Genomic DNA, 18,805 nt, shown 5'->3' with positions numbered 1-18,805 from the left:
CTTGAAGGTATAAAATTACTATTGTGTAAAACATATGACATAATCAATCATGGAACAGTGGACAAAGTTCAGAAAGTGGATGTGTAACCTCTGAATAGATGGACGAAAATGAGTACAAATAGTTTTTTGGGGTTAAAAAAAAAAAAGTAGTTCCACGTCTGATAACATTTAAACAGTCCCATTACTCTGTCTCCATATATAATTCTTACAGAGAGAACCTTCACAAGTGGTCTTTAGGAAATGAGCACCGGATAAAATTCCCATATGGAACTGACCATATGCTGTACCAAAATTAAAGTTTGCAACTGGGGTTTCATTTCCATCTGACAATCTGTACAATCTGTACAATCTTGAACTAAGGATTTAAATAAATAATATGTATCTGGCCGAAAATGTGCCAATACACGTTCGCGTTCTCGCCTTGTGTTGAGTTACAATTAAATTATTAATGTCCTCAATGGCATGCCTGAGTTCAGAAAGTAAGTGGGACATATATAAAATAGTATAAAAACATCATTATAAAGTTCACATTGTTGTGGGAGGTCAAATCTAGTCTGTAATAGACTAACTTAAAGTTGACAACACTCATAAATTAAAAAATGTGTATTTGCTACTGATAAAGGGTAAAATAAACACCAATGTATATCATTCAATAATCTTAGACTTTGATGAATCAGAGTGGACATGATGGACTCTCTAAAGAAAATTAGCATTAAGCAACTGCACAATACATCATCATCGTTTTTGTATGGTGTCGCAAAATTTCACAGTGCCAAGATAGTCAATATAACAAATCGTAAAAAAAAAAAAAGAAAGAAAAAAACAAATACTTACAAGGTAGCAAAGAAGGTGCAGATGCGAGAAAGAGCTTGCAGAACGGAGAGGGCAATACGTAGACAATAGGAGCTAGCGGGACTAGGTGTGGAGCTTGTGAATCTAGTTGACTTTATACCCAGAGGGAGTAGTACCAGGTGGGGCAGTAAAGGCTATAGTGAAGAAGTGGGTTTTAATAGACTGCTATAAAATACCATTTCTCTTGTATGTTTTTTTTTTTATATTAAATTGAATTTTAAATATTCCTTGTAGCAGGGTTTTCCTAGTTATCTCCTATATGTTCCTTTCCTTTTCCAAACAGAAGGGGTATAATCTTCCTAGAAATCAGTAGATGCTTATCTTGATTAAGTGTCTGGGCCTCCAACAAAAATGAAGGATATCATGGTGTCTATTTGTGGGAGTCATCTGTCTTGATCTCATGCAAAAGCACCAGAGCTCTAAACCAGAGCAGGTGGTACACTGCAGCCAAGCTTGGATGTTTGCATGTCAATGTCAATGGTGACCCTCTGTGTTATTTAAAAAGAGGTGTTCTACTGCTTGGTCTCATCATTATCAACTGTGAAGGTAAGTACATTCGAAATGGTCCCACCCTGAATGACAGTTACACTAGAAATGTCAGTTTAGTAAAAAGAAGTATCGTTTTGCACTATTCTTGCTTAACTTACTATGCATCCGAGTTTTGGACCAGAAAGAACCATCTAAAGGATACTAGGGACACCAGGACTACATTTTCTTATTCTGTATGCTAAACATTAAGTCACTGTGAGTACAATAGAATTGTATTATGACTATGTCCAACAATAATGTTATGTTAACTCAAAGGGAAATATGGACTGAATCCCTCATAACATATATCTTAAATAACAGATATCAATACTGATGTCATCATCTATGTTCCCTCATCCATACTCGAACACCAGGTATATTCTTGAGAACAGTGATACTTAAATATGCACAATCTCTTTCTATTAAATTTTCATCCCAGACACTTTCTATCACCTATCCCCATTATATAACATTCAATAAGTTTCTGCAAGGAAGTTGGAGCTTTGCTTAAAAGGTCGAAGGTCGCAGTTCTATGAGATAGTCACCAGAGCAGTAGCAGAGGACAGGAATGGTCTAATGATCCAGGTCAGATCCAGCCAGTAATGAGGTACACATGGGTTGTCCAAGTGCAGTTAAAACAAGCCTGAGCTCAAAACCAGAGTGAGCAATAAGGTACCAAAGCTAGATACAAAAGGGGACTCAAGAAATAAGCTAAGTCAGGAGCCAGAATCTGGAGCAAGATACAAGTGTAGCAAGGAGACGCTGGAGTAAACAGGACGAGGCTTCTACTGAGCGTAGGCGCGCAGAGCATTGGGCGGAATAAGGGGAAGCGTCCTGTTGCTCGGCAATAGGAAGCAAGCAAACAGATGAGGTAGGTAGTCGTCCTCAGCACATAGTGGAAGTGGGCGTAAGGTAGCTGAAAGTACCCCCCCCCCATCTGAAGAAAAAATGTTAGCTGCTTTTTTTCTTTGAAATTTAGCTAGAAGGCGAGGAGCATGAAGATCCTCCTTATTGACCCAGGATCTCTCTTTGGGGCCGTAGTATAAAACTTGCTAAGGACAAGAGGTTTCAATAGGGAGGTAACAGGAGTTTATAGGTAACAGCATTGATTACATGGGAAATGGAAAATGGGCCAATATAACGAGGTGAAAATTTCACGGATGGCACTCTGAGTTTTAAATTGCGGATGTAAATTGTCACCCATGTGGAGGACAGGAACATTTTTATGGTGACGTTCCGCAAAGTGCTTGTAGTGGTCTGAAGACTGCTGAAGTTTGGTTCATGCTTGGGACATTATCTGAGAGAAATCAGGGACCATATTCTTAGTGGCTGGTACAGAGCAGTCAGGTAAGTCGGGAATGTAGGTAGAACTGAGTGTCTACCAAAAACGGTAAAGAAAGGGGAAATTCCAGTGGACTCATGTTGGTGGTTATTGTGTGTAAATTCCACCCAGGGAAGGTGTTTGCTCCAGGAAGATTGTTGTTCCAAGCAGTAGTAGTAAAGGTAGGTCTCCAGGTCCTGGTTGACCTGCTCAGTCTGGCTATTGCTCTGAGGGTGGTACCCGGAGGAGAACTTCAAATTGAGCCCAAGGTGTTTGCAAAAAGACCTCCAGAACCTGGAAACGAATTGCACACCATGATCGGAGATAATCTCAAGGGGTCAACTGTGGATGCAAGAAATGTTGTTGACAAATAAGAGCATAAACTCAGCAGCAGAGGGTAAATCCCTAAGAGAGACAAGTGGGCCAGTTTAGAAAACTGATTGACAACCACCCAAATGGAATTATAGCCATGACTGTCAGAAAGATCTGTGATGAAGTCCATGCTGATGCTGGACCATGGAGAGTCTGGTATTGGAAGAGGGAGAAGAAGGCCGTCTTATGTCGGGCATAGCTCCTGCAGGCCAAAACATATTTGTGGACATCGGGGTTTAAGGAGGGCCACCAATACTGGTGAGATAGGAGGGCAATGGTCTTCTTAATGCTGGCATGTCTGTCAAATTTGGAGTCGTTAGCCCATCTTAACACTTTGGTGTGGGGGTGGCTGTCCACAAAAGACCGACCAACTGGAGGTGTCCTGGCAGAGGATTTGGTTCTAGGATCTTGAGAGGACTAAAAATTTATTTAGTCTTGAAGGAAGGACAAGTATCCGAGAAATCAAAAGATCTGGAAAAAACTTCAACCCTATAATTCTTTGTCCCCACACAAATGGTCAAAACTAATAAATTAATTGAAACCTAGTGAAAAATAGTGACCAACGTGCTTGCCGAGGGTTTAGGCATTGTGCAAACTGTAGATAGATGAGATTTTTTATAAAAATATAGTAACGGGATGAAGGGCCCCCTCAGATGATACCACCACTTCTCCAAAGTGACTTTGTTGGCCAGGAGTTCTTTATCCTTAATGCTGTAATTAACTTTGTTGAAAGAGAATTTCCTGAAAAGGATGCTGGACTTCTCTGACATGTTCCCGATGGGAGGAAAGGTCCTGGGAGAAGATCAGGATGTCATCTAGATAGATGACTACTAACAGGTACAGGATATCCAGAAAAATTACATTAACAAATTCTTGAAAAACCGCTGAGGCATTGCAGAGACCGAAAGGCATTACGAGATACTAATAATGCCCATCTCTAGTATTGGTGGATTCAAATTAAATTATAAGCACTAAGCACCTCTGAGATCCAGCTTGGTAAAGATCAGTGCTCCTTGAATGTGGTCAGAGTTCCGATATGAGAAGAAGCAGTTCTTAACAGTGATAGCATTCAGCTTGCGGTAATTGATGCAAGGCCTGAGGGAGCCTTCTTTTTTTTGACAAAAAAGAAGCCGGCACATGTGGGAAAAGGAGATTTTTGAATAAAGCCCTGCTCAAGATTTTCGAAATGTATTCAGACATTGCTTTAGTTTCTGGTAGAGACAGAGGATATAACCTACCCCTAGGAATGTTTTTTCTCAGCATAAGGTCCATAGGGCAATCCCAGGTTTGGTGAGGTGGCAAAGATTCAAAGGCGGCTTTGCTAAATACATCAAGGAAGTCGGAGTAGATTTCAGGGAAAGCTGACTGGGGGGGATACGGCAAGACAAGGAATCATAGCCCTGGGGGGTTGCACAGACTTCAAACAGTGTTGCTTGCAAGTGGGTCTACAAGAGGTAACTTGTGCTTGAAGCTAATCAAACTGCGGTGAATTTGCCCTAAGCCAGGGTAGACACAAAGTAATAGGATTGATGGACTGTAGAAGAATTAGGAAACTTATCCACTCAGAGAGGAGAGCTCCTACCAACAATCAAACAAAACTTGTTACGAGGGTAATGGAACAGTTGGAGACTCGATTACCATTAACTGTGGTCAGGGCCAGAGGCTGAGGCAATGGAAGGATAAGAAGATGGAACTCAGTAGCCAAATTAGTGGATATGAAGTTCCCGGCGAATCCAGAATCCACGAAAACTGTAAACTGTAGAGGGTCATCAGGAGAAAGAAGAGTTACTGGCATAAGGAATTCAGATTCTCTCAGGGAGGACATGGATCCTAGGATGACCCACCTGTCATCGCCTAGGATGGGGCGTTTCCCAGCCTATTACGGCTGGAGGAGAGAAGATGCCTGGACTCCCCACAATAGAGACAAAGATGGTTCTTAATACACCTGTCTCGCTCTTCTTGAGTAAAGCGAGAGTGGCCTATCTGCATGAGTTCCTCAGAAGTGGGAAAAGGAGACTGGAAGTGTATTGCCAGATGAGGGAATGAGCAATAGGACCAGTCGCGTTCTTGGGTGCGCTTCCTATGGCAGATATCCACCTTAATGCAGAGGGAAATCAGGTCATCAAAGCTGGATGGCAGATCACGTGAAGCCAGGTCATCCTTGATACCATCATTTAGGCCTGCCAGAAGGTGGCTATCAGGGCCTCGTAGTTCCACCTGAGATCTGAGGCTAGGGTTTGAAATTATACTGCATACTGAATCCTGAGGGAACCTTGGTGAAGGGCCACGAAAGTTACGAAAGTTCTCAATGAAGACAGTGAAGTTCTGGAGCATGGCGTCACCCCGTTCCCAAAGGGGAGAAGCCCAGATGAGAGCTTGTCCGGTGAGGAGGGAGATGATATAGACCAAAATAATCAGGAGCTAGGTCAAAATGAATGGCGCCCTGGTTAAGAAATCCACAGCATTTCTTTGGATCGCCATCATACTATTCTGGGTACGGAATGCATAAGTCTCTGGAGCTAGTGGTGCTGGCGGTCGCTAATGTCGAAGCCAGCTGTGTTTGGCGTGCCGGAAGAGAACTTTGAAGAGAATCCCGCCAGGACACTACCCCGTGAATACCTTGTAAGAACTGGGCTTAGTTGGATTCCTGCTGATCTAATTTTTGGGCCAGATAAAGCAGGAGATTTCGGGCAGAAGGTTCGTCCAGTCCACTCATGGCCAGAGTATACTGTCACATCTTGAAGTGCTGGAGTAGCCACTAACTGGTATTAGCGCATTTTCTCAAGGAGGTGTAGAGTTTAACACACCCCTGGTATTCACTAGGGACACCCACAAGGAAATTTGGACTTTTCTGCAAATGGTGAGCAGGTGCGGTTCTCCAAGATAGTCACCAGCGCAGTGGCAGAGAAGGACATAAATGGTGAAACGATCTGAGTCAGAGCCAGCCAGTAACGAGGTACACAGGGGTATTCCAAGAGCAGTGAAAACAAGCCTGAGGTCAAAACCAGAGCGAGCAATACGGTACCAAAGCAAGATCCAAAATAGGAGTCAAGAAACAGACCAGGTCAGGACCCAATATCTGGAATGGGACGCAGCTCCCACTGCGCATGCATGCACAGAGCGTCAGCTGAAATAAGGGGCAGCGTCCAGTTGCCTAGGGATGGGACCCCAGCACACAGAGGAGGCAGGCACCTGTCCCCAGCACATAGTGGAAATGCGGGGATGGCGCCTGACACAGGCTCCAACGTCCAAGCATAGAAATAAATGTTAGGACAAATCTTTAGGTGGATACTAAATCTCAGAGTAAACTTTGGACATGAACGTATTTAAACTGAGGTTCCAATGTCCCATGCAGGATATGCTTTTTTACTGCTTAAGTCAAATCCGTATCGTTCATAAATGCCCAGGGTCGCATGGACTCATTTGCCATTCATCCCATGTGAACGTGTCCAGCACTTATTAGCAGCAAAACAGCAACATGTTGTTATTTTTCTATACATTTATCCCTTTTGTTTTAGATACCAAGTTAGCACTAGCTACCTATTTTTTGAAAACTAGATAAAATGGACAATGAGCGCAATTCATTCTTTGCACAGCACCAAAGCATCTTTAGATGAACCAGGTGCCTATATTTGTGTCAAAGGTGCATGGATTTATACAGCAAGATTGTGGCATTAACAGAGGACAAGGTGTTTGCAAAGGCTGTGGAGTGAATGTATCCTTATCAGGGTACAGAATAGGCTGATGTACTTTGTTTTGCTGTGTAGTGCAGAAGAATTTATTTTACTGAGGGAGATTATTGCAATGAGATAAATCGGTGGAGACATCCTCTCATGCTTTTGATTAATTTAAGCCATACATTAGGCTGAACCGAGCAATATTTTTGGTGAAATACTGAAAACTTTATTTAATTAAAAGTGGTGATACTAAAGTGGTTAGAGGTTGTTGCTTTGATGCAACATTTACACTTTTTGCAGAGTGAAGAAAAATCTCACAAGAGTGCCCAACGGCCGTGCTTGGTAAATAACATTGAAACGTCTTTGAAATGTTGGTGATAAATCATAATAATCATTAATAATAATATTAATATGAAGACCTGTATACATACCAGCTTTTTGACATACACAGAATTTAAATTTGCAATGACTGTAACCTAATTAAAGCAGAAATCGCACACAGGGATTTTTTTTTTCTTTAATTAGCAAGTTAAGAATCTTTTAAGCATGCACCTGATGTCATTTTTCTTAGCTGTCCTCCTAAAAATCAGTATCTCAATTTCAAAATCTCTTTCGAGCACAGACAAGTATGGCTGCCAGTGATACACACAGTCAGGCTCGGACTGGCCTGCAGGGCAGCAGGACTATCCACCGGTAGGCCCCTCCACATTATAGCCACGCCCCCTCCGTTGTTAGGGAGGAGCTAAGAAAACAGCCGACTCCCGACTTGCATACAATTCATCTTTTGGACATACGCAAGAACAGGAAGGGACAGATGTGTTCCACAGTGGAACGCAGGCACCTTCCTCTCCAACAGTAACAAGCACGGACCACGAGAAACATCCTCTGATTTCAGCACACTGGGTACCCGGCCACCATCTCTATATACATTGAAACTGCAAGTAAACAAAGTTAAATTTGAAAGCATCGCAGCAATAACCATATGATATATGTGGACAGTGATCTGAATATTTATATTGCACTAGCAGAGACTTAAAGAAATACCATTTCCCATCTACTGGACTTGTATGCTATGAACATTATTTTATTGAGATATCAGTGACTGTGTTATATCTGGATCAATGCAGCATTTATACCCACTGCCATTTGCCTCCCAGTAGCTAGACTAGTCCAGGTCTATATACCTAGGTTTGTCAGATTTTTTATGTATGTTCAATTGATGCCATACCATATGTATGTATATAGAAATCAATGCCTCATAATATAAATACTGTGGTTTAATTGGAGTATTTTATTTGTCTATATTAATGTATTTTTATGTATTTTAACCAGGATTCAATAAATTGTGATAAAACTAACATTAAATGTTATCCCACGAATTGAACCAAGCCTCTTGCTCACAGCCTAATACAAGATATAGAAAAATACGAATTGTATTCAAGATAAAAGAATACAAATTTTATTATTAGCATTACACTTGGAATAATACATAAGTCAATGAGCGCTTAACTTTCAGTATATTATTAGTTCGTAGAGAGGGATAACCTGTGTTAATGCTGCTCTTGCAACAGTAGGGGTAGAGCGCAACTCCTCCCCCCCCTTCCCCATTTTTGCCAAACACTCCCGTTAAACACACTACCACACAGGTGCAGAGAGTCGTGTCTGGGCTCTCTGAACCTGCGCGGTAGTGTGTTTTTCACTTTGAGCAGGACAGATGAGAGTAGGAGTTCCGGATTTCCAACTGCCCAGAGGAGCATGAGCAGGTTAGTAACTAAGTGTGCAGTCAGCCTGTCATTTTAAAAGAGTAGGATGAGCACACTACATTCTTTATATACTACACTATGGTGCTAGTTGTCCTTTGTGGGCTGACCACTCTCCCTTTAGTGTCTGGTCTCGCCTCTATGATGGCTGGCCACACCCCCTCTGGTGGGCCCCTAGCATTGCAGTCCCCCGGTGGGCCCTTCATGCCCCAGTCCGACACTGCACACAGTCTCAGGCTATCAGTTTGTTGTTTAAAGACAGAGGGGTGAGAAGGAGGCAGTGCAGGCAAAGCTCAGAGGGCTGTTTTAAAACCTCTCTGCTCACTCCATCATGTGCCATGTGACTATGGTTGCCATGGTAGTCACTACGATGTGCAAAATTATAAATCAGTAATAGCAGTCTGAAGGGAAAAATGTTAATAAACAAGTTTGTTCTTATAGCCTGCCATAGTGATTTATGGAAAAAACATACCTCATATTTTCATGGGATTGCTGCTTTAAAGAATTACTCCAAAATTCATACATTAATAAACGACCGTTAGGTCTGATATCGCATTAGTGTGTACGCTCCCACGAACATGTTTTATCGTTCCAAAGCACATCGTATTGTTGGATTTGATTTTATAAACGGTCTAAAAAGCTCTATAAATGTTGGAACGATGTGCCAATCCTGCAGTGTGTATGCACTCATGACTAGATCTCCAGAGAGGTTATAGAGTCACGATCTATTCAGCCGACGATTATGACAGATGAAGAGCACAGATCTGAAGGTAAATCTTGTGAAACATGTATAGTGTGCACACATGAATCAGCATGCTGATCGGGACTTTCAGTCTTTGGAAAAATCATTAACGATATCACATCGAAAGAAATTTTCTGTAGTGTGTACCTGAAAACTGTGGTCTAATATACTGTACTAATGAAATATACACTTTAAAAGACAATTTGTGTAATATTCACCATTAATAAAGATAACAACAATATACAAGTCACTAATGTACACATTCACATTCACAACATTGCATTTTATTTTTTTTAAAATACATTTTATTAGTAGCATCTTATCTTCAACAGCATTACAAAATATAAAACTTTTGAAAGGTACAATAGTAAGACAAATGCACATACAAATTTAACAGTGTATATAGTACTCTTTCACATAGCTTTTACAAAACAAGTTTAGCTTCATATAAACATGGTACCATGAAGATGTTATTTTGTTTTAAATTATACAAATAAGGGGGAAAAGAGGAAGAAGAGGGGGGAAGGGGGGAGGGACAGGGCAAAAAGGGGGGAAGGAGAGAGAACAGATTGGGAGGGTTAGGGAAGGAAGGAGGAATTCACGCCTTTATATTATTAGCAGGAGATAATAGTTCAATCTAGTATTTCTAGTAATGGATAGGGTTTGACTAAAATTGGAGCAGAGGTTGGTTGCAATATGGAGCCCAAGGAGACCAGACCCCGTTGAAGGATACGGAGGAGCCCCTAAGCACGCTGGTGATGTGTTCCATCTGATAAGTGTGCCAGATCCGACCACAGACCATTTGGAGTGTTGGAGGAACGGGGTTCTTCCAGTGGGCAGCTATTTGACAGGTAGCTGCGTTGATTATATGCCGAAGAAGCTTATGGGTGTGTGTTGGAAGGTCTGGGAGAGGTAGAGGCAATAATACGTGCTTAGGATCGGAGGGCACAGGAGTATCGAGGACAGCCGTTGCTAATGCGAGAACTTCTGTCCAGAACTGGCTCAGTTTGGGACAATCCCACCATGTGTGTATGAAGGTGCTTGTATAGCCACAGTCTCTCCAACATGTTGGACTTGTTTGAGGGTATATGATGTGAAGCCTAGAGGGAACATAATACCATCTATGTAGCAATTTAATGGCGTTTTCTTTGGTACAGACATTTATGGAGCAACGAACTGTCCACTCATAGATGTCTGACCATTCTTCTGGATCTAGGGATGTTCACAAATCTGCCTCCCACTGTGTCTGAAAACAGTCCTTGGTCTCCGTGGAAGTGGGGAGTAAGGCATTGTATAGCATTGAGATTAGACCTTTTGAGGATGGTCCCGATAGGCATAAATTCTCAAACACAGTGGGGGGTCTGCCGGACAACTGAGCCTTGACCTGCTGATGATAATGTCTGATTTGTAAGTATTGGTGGAACTGTCGCATCGTGAACCCACACCGCTCAGTCAATTCTGAGAACTGAGGGAACGTTAGAGTCCTCGTTACGTGGTTTAGCAACAGTAATTTACCTTCCCCTGCCCATTTTGTGTACATAGAATGTGAGAGGCCTGGTATAAAAGCTGGGTTCAACCAAAGAGGTATAAGCATCTGGGGGGCGGGAGATAGAGATGCCATTCTACTACACCGAGACCAAATTGAAAGGGAGAGGGCTATTAGCGGGTGAGTTCGAGAAAGGGCTGGTCGCTGTGTGGCTGAAAGTCAGAGGATAGAACAAATCGGTGAGCCTCCTAATAGGTCTGATTCTATATCAACCCAGACCCTGGTCCCAGGCGGGGAGTGCCATTGGACACATTGAGCTAAACGTGCCGCATAGTAATAATTGCGAAGATTGGGTATGACGAGGCCACCTGCCATGGGAGAGCATTGTAGAATACGAGCAGAGATCCTGGATTTCTTATTTGACCAAATGAAGCGCATGATAGAAGTTTGCAGCATTTTAAAAGTGGAGGGAGGGACTTTGATGGGAAGGGTATGGAAAAGGTAAAGCAGCCTGGGGAGCAAATTCATCTTCACTGATGTAATCCGGCTCACCCAAGATATTATCAGTTTGTCCCAAGAAGTCAATTCTTTTTTAAGGCAAGCTATCAATTGGGGGTAGTTTGCTTGGTACAGGTCTTCTACCTTTCTAGTAATTGCTATACCCAGATATTTGATACTATTGGAATTCCAGTGAAATGGAAAATTTAGCTCCAGAAGCTGTTTCTACTTTAGTGGAATATTGAGATCCAGAATATCCGTCTTGGTCGTGTTGACCTTAAAGTTCGAGACTATAGAAAAATTATCGAGCTCCTGAAAAAGGTTTGGTAACGATGTTAGGGGATTAGTAATGGTAAGGAGGATATCATCTGCATAGAGTGCAATCTTATAGATGCTGGAGGATAGCTGTATGCCAGAGATATTGGGATTTTGTTGTATTTTCAGGGCCAGGGGTTCTATGGTAAGAGCAAACAGAAGTGGGGAGAGGGGACAACCTTGTTGTGTTCAATTTTGAATTTGAAAAGGCAGGGAGGAACACCCATTCACCTGAACAGAAGCGGTTGGGTTAACATACAGGGCGGAGACCCCTGTAAGAAAGCGGTCTTTGAAGCCATAAGCCGAGAGGGTCTTCATCATGAAGGGCCAGCCAATGCGGTGAGATGCCTTTCCGGCATCGAGAGATAAAAGGAGGGAGGGTAGCTTACGCTCATTAATGTACTGAATGAGATCTATGGTCCGTCTGGTGTTGTCTGCTGCCTGCTGGCCTGGGACAAATCCAACCTGATCGGGGTGTACTAATTTCGTAAGGATACAATTAACTCTATTTGCGAGAACTTTAGCATATATTAAGTCTACGTTAAGTAGGAATATAGGACGATAACTACTACAGAGAGAAGGGTCTCTACCCTCCTTGGGGATAACAGTAATCCGGGATCAGGTTGTGGCCAAGTCAAAGGGAGCCCCATCGAATATAGAGTTAAACCAGGCAGTCAGCTTTGGACTGAGGATCCCTGCAAATTTTTTACAGTATTTAGCAGGGAAGCCATCCGTCCCCGGGGCAGAGGCTACTTTCATACTACGTAAGGCTATAATGGTTTCCTCATCTGTTATATCAGAACTGAGAAATTCAATTTCCGATTCTAATAGTTGCGGAAGTTTACACGAACGCAGGTAGGCATTTATTTTCCTATCTAAGTCAGGAGGCCCTGGATTTGAGGCATTCAAGTTGTACAGTGAGGAGTAGCATGACTGAAATTCCTTCAGTATAGCGTTTGGGTTATATGTTGACTGCCCTTGGGAGTTCTTGATAGACGAGATTGCGTTATGTGTGCGCCTCTGGCGGAGTTTCCGGGCTAGTAGGGAGTCCGCCTTGTAACCCTTCTCGTAGAAGAGCTGCTGAGTCCATTTGAGGGTACAGGCTGTTTTTTTGGATAGTACCGCATTGAGCTGGCCCCTCACTATCGTCAACTCCCTCAGATGTGACTGGTCCAATGAACTTTGATGCTGGGTAAGTAGGAAAAGAAGGCGAGCCTCCATTGTGGATATCTGCTCCCGCTCTTCCTTATGTCGGAATGAAGCTATGCTGATAAGGCGTCCGCGAATTGTGGCTAAGGTAAGCTGTTATCTTGCCAGCAATGTGATCCCCCTCCAGCGTGTCTCTAACGGGCAGCCCTCTTCAATAGGAGCTAGGCAGCGGCGCCGACCGGAAGTTGGAAGCCGGACCGGAAGTGAGGGGAGAGTGGCGTCGGCGGTGCTACAGATTGAGGCAATGCCTACAACGTGGAGCCTCGGACCGCGGGTGCAGCAGACTGACCACCGGGATTCCCCAGACCCAGGTAAGGGCGCAGTGGCTGTCTTTGTCCCCTCCAGAGGACGTGATATGTGCGTGTCACCGCTGGGCCTGTTAGGAGCTGATATTCGCGGAGGGTGCCAGACGGGGGTCCGTGGGTAGTCCCTGATGTGGAAGTAAGTTTCCGCTAGGTCTCTCCTCAGTTGGACCCCAGTGGGTTTTGATGGAAGGCCCTGAGGTAAGGGGCCAGGCAGGCCACGCTCCCCGTCGGCCGGTTTGGCAGTCTACGTCGCGTTTGGCGGCGATCCAAGAGTCCCACTGTGTGCCTAGGATGTTCAGCCCCACTTTCTGGCAGGCTATACCAGTGCCAGCGGTGATAGTTTAGGGCTTTTGGGACCGCTGTACACGGAGCTCAGCCGCATGTGGACCTCTCGATATGGCGTCCAAGCCACGCCCCCCACAACATTGCATTTTTTAATGAATTCTCTATATTATTCTGCCCCCTGTTCTGAGACAGTTTACTTAGATTGAAGCATACTCCCAGTTATCTGGAACTGAGATTTTGTAACAAACTGCTTCCTTCTGTAACGTATGACAACAAACGGATTTACAAATGAATTCTAATAACATATTGGAATTAATTAGTGGCTCCGTTAAACGTGATAATTGTAATTTTCAATTAGAATATTCAGGTTACAGATTAGCAACATTTATTAACTGTTCCATGAAATATGTGCCTTATTCCACATTTGGCTGCAAAGTTTTGCTTGTTTCGTCAGCTGGATTTAACTGTAAATTTTGCTAATCCTTCCCTAACCACAGCATACATACAGAATTCACCTCCATTGTCCCAGCTCTATTCATACCCACAAAGTGCAGCTAAAATACAAATACAGTGTGAAATTACCACTCCATGGAATGGTGAAACAATAGCGGAAGTTGAAGATTGTTTTGCGGGAACTCTGAATCTCTGAATTAACCTGTCTGGACGTGAAATTTGATTTGTGCTAAATTTGTGCTAAATTCTGTTTAAATGTACTTATATATCGAAATTGCGTGTTACTATTTTGGTCTGTTTGCTAGTTTCTGTTGTGCATTATGTTAATCTAGACAATTCTGCTGTTCATTATCAAGGAGTGAGCTGAAGAAATGGCGGTACAGTACATTGATCAGTTAATGAAGTGTGCTTTCTTGAGTTCAGGTTTCAGTGAATGAAGCCTTTTGAAACTTAGATGTAGGTGTTATAAGGAATATTTACTTAGTAAAAAACCTTTTCATAGTGAACTTTCTCATGCTGTGTCTGAGCCCACAGCACCAGGTTATAAAAATGAAAATCTGCACAAACTCATATTTTGACGCTGAAGAGACACAATGATGTCTATTGTGAAATGTCCTAAGGTCCATTTTTGGAAGTTCGGAAGAAGAGTAATCCCCAACATCCCTACAGTAAACAGACATAAAGTTTATATGTGGGCAGTGTACACTGTGAAAAACACACTATGAAAGGGTATATTTCCCTCCGGAGTGTTGGCCAATAGGTGGACTCGTGTAAGACACATTTGTACTTTATTAACTATCGGAACCGCTACCAAGTAGCGATCTGAAGGACTTAGTATTCAAATATTGGATCAGGATGATTCGTCTACCTACGTCCTGACATCTCTGTTCTGTTTTGTCAGTGGGATCTGTGTGAGCACAATATTATTTTATTTGGGATTAATCATTTCCATAATATGAGTGCCTTTGGGATTCCTAAAGAGAATGTTTAAATATTAAGATCTATAAGGACTATGTTGGACATATTTTGATTATATTGCTGGAAAATTTGACCTGGAGCTTAATTATATCTATTTTTTTTTGTTTTTATTTGTGCATTATTACTCATTGGGATATTTTATATTCACTTAGTGATTACATTTTAGTTTTATAGAGACCCTCTCTTGTCATGTTAGATGTTTATTAATGTATATTGATATTTATCAATTTAGTGTTCAATCTGCACAGCGCAGTTCTGTTTTCTTTTCTTTCAGATCATCCCGCAACTATGGCTTCTTTCCTAGACCCAAATATTGGTTGAAGATAGAGGGATGGTGTTGTGTTTCATCCAGCTTGGGTCCAGAGAGCCCCTGGCCACAAGGCCTCTTGCACACAGTGGGCCTGATTCAACTTGGAATGCAATGTGAACGCAATTTGCATTTTAGAAATCGGATGTAACTTGCATGCAAGTCCAACTGGACTAAAGAAACTTTTCCATTTTAATATGAATTTAAGCATGCTCTGGCTATACTTTCTGTATGCAGATGCGCACATGCATATGTACAATATCATGTTTCATCAGAACGCATGCTTAAAAAAATCTATTAAATATATGAACAACTCCTAATAGTATAATCGCTAATAAAAATCTATTTAATGGTTTTTATTTTTTTTAACATGAAATACATAAATCAGGATATTCTTAATGCTTCCTGCACATAAAATAAATTTTTATAATTTCTCTTACTTGCAGACACATGTTCTGATATGCACACGTGTCAGTCATCACTATTAATCGGCACTTACACCTATCATGTAGCTGGTGCAAGTGATACACCTAAAAAAACATACCAAAGAGATGCCCGAGGCTTGAATCGGACAAAGGGCGTGCCGTGGTTGAGCGCAGGCACAAACAGTACATTGACTACGTGTGTCCGCCCCTCTTCTGTCCTTTAAGTCGTACACAGTTGGAAGTGTCATTTGTGTTTGGACAAGAATTGTATGCAGTTGCATTCATTGGCGTAATGCCCGTTTCTAAGCACGTGCAGAGCAATTTCACAAGGATCCAGCAAAAACCGAGATTTACGTCTGAAAATGAATCAAGCACAGTGTGATGCAGGTGAGCTGCAAAAGTGAACATATTTGTGACTATCACATTATTTAGTAATATCAGGTGGCAAAGTGAAAGATGTGTACACTGCCAAGGTTGCAGGTTTCAGGGATGGCAGAACTTTGAGAAAGTTCTTCGAATGTGTTGCTAGGTGGGTAATTGTAGGTTTCAACAAACAAGCAAAAAAAAATACAAATATAAAACAAACTCACTTTTTGCAATCTTTTCTGCATCATTTGCTGGGCCTGACCCGGATGCTTGATGTTTTCCTTTGCAGAACTGTCCATGCTCATCATGTCGCTCACACACTGTTTGGACAAGAATTGTATGCAGTTGCATTCATTGGCGTAATGCGTAAAATCCTTATGTGATTTTACCCTATCAGCGTATTCAGGAGAATGGGCAGCATGCATGCACAAATCTGGGAGGCTAGCCTGCTCCCATGGGAGGTCTTGCATTAGAAGTGACAGGGTGGTCACAGGCCATGCCAGCAGAGAGGGCATCAGCCAAGTTGGAGTACTGAGATGTGCCCGTCTATGAGTCTTCTGGACTTTAGGCAAATATGGTTTTATCATTACTTTACATTTTTTATACCTCATTGTTAGTTTAGTGTCTTTCAAAGTGACAAATCTATGTTTATTGCCATGTTTATGTTTATTTTTATTTTTAAAGGAGGATAAAATGTCTGCAAAGTGCATGCAATGCTAAATACAGATAAGTATTTAGCATTGCATGCACTTTGCAAACATTTTATCCTCCTTTAAAAATAAAAACACGTCCTCATACTGTACAAACTGGCTGCCAGCGTTTAACAGTTCTCAGAGCAGAAAATCTGTTTTTGTGTGACACTCTTTAGGCAAAACTCTTTCATTTCAATAGGAGATTATTTTTAAAAAAATGCACTGGAGGATAAAAGGAAGGAGAGAAAATCCTTTGTGATTTTACCCTACAGGAATGGTAATGCTGTTCTGAATTGAGCATCAATTTATTTAAATCACATTAATGTATAGCCTGCACCACAGAAAAATTGTATTTTAAGATGTGCAACAACTGTGATTAGTAACTTTTATCGTATCTAGTTCACATAGATGCTGATATCTGTCCTGGTCAAATAAGAATCACTAAGCACAATTATAACTAGAGATGAGCGGTTCGGATTCAGAGAAATCCGACAGAACCGAATTTTGGGATATTCATTTCAACCTAGTCATGCCTTGGTTTCTCCTGTCAAAATTAATTTTTTGAGACAATATAACTCCCCCTCCTGTAATCAGCTGCAATTTAAATACTAATAACATGTGGGAGGTCAGTTTTCTGCAATTTTGTGCTCATAAAATGGACTGTAGAGGGTTCGACAGGGTGAAAGAGGCAATGTATAGTAAAATAACTGATTTTACTGCACAAATCTTCACTTACAGATCAGTGCTGGAATTGTGTGCAGATAAATTTTGGATGTGAGAGAATGAAGAGAAGACAATCAGTGACTGTTTGAACTAACAGAGAACAGACATGTTAGGTGGGGCACTCACAAGGAAAACAATAAAATAAAACTCAAGGCCTTGAAAAAGCTTAGTCTAGTGAAACGCGCGTTGGCTTCAGCACGCGCCGTTTCTCTATCAGATTATCATAGTACTCAGATTGTGGTTCTCGGGGGGATTTACATTAGCATAGGGTACTAGTGATTGATCCTCTTACCACAGTATAATGCGGACAGAGCGTTTAGTCCGATACTATACTGTTCTGTGGACATTTGCATTATAAGTGGAGACTTGGTGCTATTATCTTCTCACAAGTGTGTCCAATCAGCACAGTCTCCTTTACTAATTTAGGAGGTGGTAGATAGTGCTATTCATTTTAGACTTTATTCCCTAGGGGGTGATATTGTTACACTTATTGAAGTTAATTATACGCAGTATACAGTCTCAACTCATTATTAGTATGCACTGTAAAATTACACCTATTTGTCTCATTATAATAAGAGACCATATTTTGAGGTATCTAATCTATTGCAGTATTCTCCTTAGTGAGGAAGTAGATATACCCAGTCAGTAGGACACAGATATAATATAGTCCTGCTGCAGTACCAGTGGGAGAGTCCCAATAAGAGTTCACTACTTTTATGATACCTTTTAGATCATTTGCTAATGTATATCTTCCCCTTTGAGTACCCATTAAATTGGTTATTGACCACTGAGTTTGCTTCTGATTATTGAGATTATTAATTTCTGTATTACTTATGGATATAGGATATTAATCCTTGTCCCAATATAGGAATGCAGTTTATTATTTTTTATATTATCTATATTTACAAACTGCACATATAATAGTATATATCAGAGGAACGGCACGTTCCGGTAGTTCCGCTGCCGGTTTTAACAGTATACAGTATTTCTGGTCATTTATTCAATCTACAAGTTTTAGATTTCACTACTCTAAATACCATTATATTTGATGATATTATTATATAGTTTTAATGTATACCAATAAAATTGAGTTTTATTTTATTGTTTTCCTTGTGAGTGCCCCACCTAACAAGTCTGTTCTCTGTTAGTTCGAATATTTCATATCTTGTGTGGGTGCACCTTCTCTGGGTGTATGAGTCTATGATATAAGTCACATCAATATATGTGTTCATACTCCCGTAGAATATAGGATTTTCCTGGTGCGACATAGTTCTCTTTGTGGTTTAGATCAGTGACTGTTGGCAGGAATAGTATATTAACTAACGAAGTAGAAATGGACAAAAAGCATTCCTTCTTGCTTTTCAAATCAAAGTTTTTTACTCTGAAGTCAACTGTGTGAGAGACTGACTTCACTGACATCTGAACTATTTAGTGGGCATAAAACAGGGTGCTGTTTGACACTGAGCGGCACCCAATCCCCAATATATATATAGATATATATATGTATATAT

This window comes from Mixophyes fleayi, chromosome 2 (assembly GCF_038048845.1).
Source record: "Mixophyes fleayi isolate aMixFle1 chromosome 2, aMixFle1.hap1, whole genome shotgun sequence".
Taxonomy (NCBI): domain Eukaryota; kingdom Metazoa; phylum Chordata; class Amphibia; order Anura; family Limnodynastidae; genus Mixophyes; species Mixophyes fleayi.
The sequence above is the reverse complement of the archived record's forward strand: the minus strand, read 5'-3'. Positions refer to the sequence as shown.